Source organism: Symphodus melops (genome assembly GCF_947650265.1).
Source record: "Symphodus melops genome assembly, chromosome: 18".
NCBI classification, from domain to species: Eukaryota; Metazoa; Chordata; class Actinopteri; order Labriformes; family Labridae; genus Symphodus; species Symphodus melops.
This window is the reverse complement of record NC_136708.1, coordinates 22726136-22732659: the sequence shown is the minus strand read 5'-3', so window position 1 is coordinate 22732659 and position 6524 is coordinate 22726136.

Here is a 6524-nt window from a genome sequence, read left to right as displayed (position 1 = left end):
CAAAATGCTTTTTGAGTCCTGATGAGGTTTTTTTTTTTTTTCTCCTCCTCAGACTTTGCGGCGCACAAAGAGGAGCGGTTTAACGCCACTTCTGAGAGCCCGGAGAACTTCCAGATTATGAGCAGATTTCATTTTCAGACATGAAGCTGTTTGCGGTGACCCTGCAGAAGAACCTGACCGAGCCTGACAGCGCCCCCCAGAGTCTCAGACCTGTAATTACTTTGTTATTGGACTGAAAAACAGCGAGCCTGGATTTATAGTGTCTGAATACAAACAGGAGCCTGCAGGATGAGCAGCTGAATGAATGCTGTCACTGGTTGGGCTGAAATATCTCAACAGCTGTTTAAAAGGCTGAAACACTCCATAGAGCTCTATGACAAAATGAACCAAGATTTATTCCTGAGAGGTTTCACTTTATTCAGTGTGTGTGCTCCCGCCGCGCTGCGTCTTACCGAACCCGGCAGTCCGGAGTCTTACAGAGCTGATACACGAAGCTTCTGTGACGTGCATGACTCATCAATTTAGTCGAGAGAAGAAAAGGCGGGACAGGAAGTCAGACATCATATACGTGATGATCAGAATTATAAAGAGTTTTAGACCACATACATCGCACTATCTGTCACGTGTAAATTCATTCGGCACTGCAGCTGATTGGCTGAGCTCTCTGTGCTGTGGTCGGTGGGGAGCGTGCAAGGAGATGTGTAGATAAGAAAGCAGAACAAACACCCACCTGGGGGAGGGGTTACCACCCTTTGTGATGTCATGAGGAGAACATCTCCAAACAGCCTGTTTGAGCACACATTGTCTAAAAAGTGGAGGTCGACCTTCACGCACAGATTCGTGTTAATCAGATAACTCGCTAACGTGGTTTCGGAGGACGTCTTTGTGAACTTCCATCTTATCACGCAACTTTTAGGTTAGAGGTCACGTTACACGTGAAAGGTCAGCTGACTTGTGACTTTAAAAATGGCCCCCGTAGCGCTCGCTGTCACGTGCTGCTGCTGCTTTCGTTAAAAGAAGAAAAAAATTATGGATGTCATAATCATTTGTAACAAAAAGAATCAAGTGAAGAGAAGAAGAGCGTCACTGAGAGTGGCGAAGTTTGGTCCACTTCCTGAAACTTCTGCAGCTCAGTGTTGACTGTAAACACTTTTCTCTGCAGTCGACAAACAAACTGTAACTCAGGTCAGTGCAAATAAAAGTCAGAGTAAACACTTCTGCGTCTCCGCATTTCTGCTTCCGTTTAACGAGACTGATGCTCCTCAGCCGCTCCACGCTTTCCTCTGTGTGCTGCACGCCGCCCCTCCCCCCCCCCCTCTAAACCGAAGCGATCACGCCGTTTTGAAGCTTGAGATCCATCTCCGGCTCTGTATCTCCATCCTGACAGCCAGGAGACCGCCTGTCAGCACTCCCGTCAGCCTCCCTTCAGAAACACAAACGATGACGCATGACAAACTCAGACAGACACACACACACTCCCTCTGCTGCTCTCTCTCTCTCTGTGTGTGTGTGTGTGTGTGTGTGTGTGTGTGTGTGTGTGTGTGTGTGTGTGTGTGTGTCTCATTTACTTCCTGTTACGGTCACAGAATCTTCGGAGCATTTTGACTCGATGCGTTGCTGATCTCCATCTTAAACTCTTCAATCAAAGTCTGATCTTTATCCCGCGTCTCCTCCTCCAGTCTGTTAGTGTTACAAAATACACACTCAAGTAATTCTGCTCACTCATCACGTCTCTGTGTGTGTGTGTGTGTGTGTGTGTGTGTGTGTGTGTGTGTGTGTGTGTGTGTGTGATGGAGACTCCTTTGTTTGATGTTTCTGGGAGGCCAGTGGATGTATTTCCCCTACGTGTGACCATAGGGGAGATCTAGCTTTTACCAGCAGACAAACAGACAGAAGGTTAGTTTGTGCAGTGAGAGCGGCGAGGAGGAGGAGGAGGAGGAGGAGGAGGAGGAGGCCACTGACTCCTTTCATTATTTAGATGTTTAACTCGTTCATTTAGTTTTTGCTGAGCTTTAAAATAATCAAAGGTCACCGCTTGGCGTTCACAGAAAGACGAGTGGGAGGACGCTGAATCAAAGAACAGTGATCAGAAAAGATGACGAAGCAGCGCGTAGATCCAGACTGAATTCTTGTGCAGATTTTTGCACGAGCAGCGTCTCAGCTACTTCTCCACAATTTATTTTAGTTTATGAAAAAGGCCTGAATGAGATCTCAACCTGACAGGGACTGTACGGTTACATCCGGCACATGAACACGTGAGACTCTGTTGCTCCTGTCAAATTAATGTGCACTGTCCCTTTAAATATAAAGTGTTCGTTAGCCTGAGAGTGAGAATAAGACACTTTACTGTTTTTATATCAAACGACCCACCTTATGTAAATAGTGTTTTTTTTATCCAACGCAGCGACGTCTCCTTCTTCTCTGCACTGAGAAGTTCAAGTTTGAATGAGCATAAATAAAGTTTAAGAATGTGTTGTGATGTTTAGAATAATAATAAGATGAAGTGCAGACTGAAACAGCATTTTATTTCATAATAACAAACAAACAAATAGTTACACTTAAGAATCCACACGAGGTCATCAAACAGGTGTGACAGACACGACAGGTGAGGGCCAATCAAAGGTCTGGATTCAGAGGAACGATGACGACGATCTCTGTATCACTGCTGCACAGATGAGTTTTATGTCACGCAGTCGTATCAGCATGTTGATCAGCTCTGATAATCAACAAACCCTCCACTCTGCTGCTGCAATCAGCGCTAATTAACCGATGCTAATCAGACTCCATCTTGGCTCTCGCTACACGCAACCGGCCCGCTCTCAGTCGCTGAGACAAAGGAAGGAGGAAAGAGGGGGAGATGGAAACAAGTGTGCATGGAAAGGATGATTAAGAACACAAAGATGCAGACCAGAGGACGAGAGAAACTACACGAGACACGCAGAGGAAGAGAGCAACATGAGGGGAAATGAACTCAACACCAAAAACACACAAAAAACCCATGTAAGCAAGAAAACAGGACGAGGGGAAGAGGAGGCTGCTTTGGGCTAAATGAAAAACTGCAAATAGGACAAAAATAAGGACGTCAAAAAAAAAGCCAGATAAGGAGAAAAAAGAAAAGTAGTGAGAAAAAGTAAGGAGACGAGGAGGAAACCAGAGAGGTGTAATCATCCTGAGAGACGGCAGGCAAGTGTCTGACCTCCAATCAGCCTTCCTGGATATTGTGTGTGTGTGTGTGTGTGTGTGTGTGTGTGTGTGTGTGCGTGCGTGCGTGCGTGTGTGTGTGTGCGTGCGTGCGTGCGTGCGTGCGTGCGTGCGTGTGTGTGTGTGTGTGTGTGTGTGTGTGTGTGTGTGCGTGCGTGTGTGTGTGTGTGTGTGCATGTGTGATTAAGTCGGAAGGATTCGGTGGAAGCTGCTCAATATTTCATCCCAAAGCTTCTGTCAGTTAAACTCTGCAGGAAGCAAAAATTACATTCAGTCAGCAGACAGTTTTTATTCCCAGCTACTTACAGACTGTTCACACACACACACACACACACACACGCACACACACACACACACACGAGCGGGAGCGTAGCACCTCCTGTCCTTTTGAGAGCTTATTGAATAAACGCCCGTATATCTGCCACGGGCGCTTTAATGTGAAACGCCGCTCGACCTCCACGAGGGTTTGTTACGCTGTGAGAGTGAAGAAAAAACTGCCTCTATCCTCCACACACACACACACACACACACACACACACACACACACACACACACACACACACACACGTGGAGCTCAGAGCTGTCTAAGTCTTCAGAGCCTCTGAAGAAGTCCAAACTGTCGGCGTTGAATGAAAGGATCAGGTTCTGTGGGTCCGTGTGGTCGAGCTGGACGGACGGAGGAGAGAAACACTCGGCGTGCAGCATCACTGCCTGGGCTCAAAACTGAAACTGTGCTCTGATGTCAGACCGCCGTGTCTCAATTAGATCTCATATATAAGGGATCTGACATTTGTTATCTCTTCTCTGCTTCTCCATTGATCCCCTCTGTGAGCGCCATATTTTATTCATCATCATGAGAAATAACAACTGTCTCACGCTCGGCAGGATCTGTGAATTTTTGATGAAGTCTTTTTGGAGTTTTTATTGAATTTCCAAGCCGACGGATGCTGCCCGCCTCATCCCATTTCTCTCAACTCACACAGGTCCAGAGGAAATCTGCTCCATCGCCGAACATCACAGAGCTCATCACGACACCTGTATTTAAATCACCGTGGGTTTCTGCTCAGCCTCCAACGAAATCAGATTTGTGTTTCTCTGCCTCTAACTTGAATCTCTCAGATAAACAACATGTTCAAATTAACACGACTTTTACACTTGCTTCTTGCCTGAAAAGAAAAAAACATTTAAACGTAAAACTACATTTTAAAACTCGGTAAGAAATCTCGACTCCACGGAGAGAAACCGTTCACAACGTTCAAAGAAGAAACATCGAACGACAGATTGCTAAAGATGAGCTAACGCCTCCTGGCGACCTCTAGTGGACACTCATGGAACTGCAGGAGTTTACACTTCAGCTTGGTTTCATTCGGAGGTTGGTGTAATCCGTCTTTGATCGTCGAGAGTTCTTCTGATGATGTTGTCAGAAACACAGAATGAGCAGCAGCTAGCAGAGGATTTTAATGTTAATATTAAAAAGAGCGGTTGGCGATCATGAAGCCCGACTGAACCTCTGCTTCACAGACTGTTCATGTTACTGTACGTTTACAGTCGCTTAACATTTTATAAACTTCATGACTCGACTCCTGGAACACGAGAGGATTTTATTACAACATTCAAGGAAGGAGGAGAAAAAAAGAGTAAATGATGAAGACCGCTTCCTCTGCTGTTGGTACTTTAAACTGACGAAGCTCTCACACGTAGAGACGCTTCAACAAGGCGCCACATGGAAACACGTTTGTTTATTTGTGTTCTGATTTAATCGCTCTGCAAACAGCAGACGTGTATCTGTGCGTTCTCCCCGTCTCATTCAGATCTGCTGAGCCGTCATTTAAAATGTGCAGATGGAACATGATGTGGGACGGCCTTACTGAAGGCTGCTGCTGGAGAGGAGCAGTGCTGGTTGGTGCCATGATGAGGTCATCAGTCTCACCTGTGTGAATCAGGCTGCAGGAGGATCAGTGCAGAGAGGAAGGTAAGTGAACCGACCGAGCTGATTGAAGGGTTTAGTTCTTTGTTTTGGAGTTTTTGTTTTTCTGGTTGTTATTTGTTTTGTTAGTGATCAATAAATCCTCACTTCATTTTTTCTTTCCTCTTTAAATGATCCTGATTTATTGATTCTTGATCGTCCCCTGGAAATGGGAACGTCACGTCTCTGGGATGGCTCCTCTCTTGAGTATTTGTCGTGTTTTATGTTTCCTCTTTACGTGACCGGCGGATACGGCCCAAAGGGAAATCGAGAGAGAACATGTAAACATGTTTCAGGGAGCATGAAAGAGAACCACAGTGGATAAATCATCTTCCCTTATTGTTTGTGTTTTGATGATTGTTCTCATCGTCTCTCGGGTTTCAGGTTAAATGGATTTGGGCAGCGAAACATAATAAGTGATGTTATTTGATTGTCTGTTAGCGGGCCTGCTAAACACTTTGGCTCCCTTTTTCAGCAGATTTGATGACGATGTTATCGAGTGTCTTCAGAGTGCAGCGGGCGCGCCTCTGGTCCCTTGTGATCTGACTTTTAAATGCATTTTAAAATGAGCGAGGGCGGTCTGGTGTTTCTTAATTAACTCCCGCCTCGTGCTGAAGAGGTTAGTTTCCCAGTTGGAGGAGAACGTGAACGGGGGGGGGGGACTGGCCGAGTCTGTGTGAGGGTTAAGAGAGGGACGAGCATACTTGGAGTTTAGAATAAAAAAAGTAGGTCACACTTCCTCGTCTGAGTTTTGAAAATCTTCCTAGAAACAAAAAGTAGGCAACATTAGCATGATTCAAACAGCCCCGAGGCTTCAGATGAGAAAACATCACTAATGAACCAGCACAGTTAGCATTAGCATCCCATTAGCATGACTACAAGCTCCTTCTGAGACACTCAAACTTTCCCTGATTATAAATTCTGCCTGACAACAGCTCATACTGTACAAACACGAGGAGGCGTGTGAGATCCTGCAGACGGTGTGTGTTTGATCCTCCGGTGCCCTGACCCGCTTTACATCCTGGAGAAACCCCTCATTAGAATATCAAAGTTAATCTATTTTACCCTCAAACTCGTCTTCTGAGTTTCAGCTCCTCTGCAGCGCTGCCTCCCGGAGGAGAAGCCTGCGAGGCGTTCTGCAGGGCGAGAAAAAAAAAACACCCAAACGGCACTGAGAAACAACGAGAGGCAGGTTGGCTTCCTCTGTGGGGTCAGAGGTCAAGAACAGTGACCACCTCACGTGCACGTCAAAACTCAAACGAAGAGAAGGATCCTCACAGAAACGTAGCGAACATCTGATTGGACTGTGAGCGAGTCGTTCTTCTCAGAATCAGGTCAGATTAACGTCTTTGATATG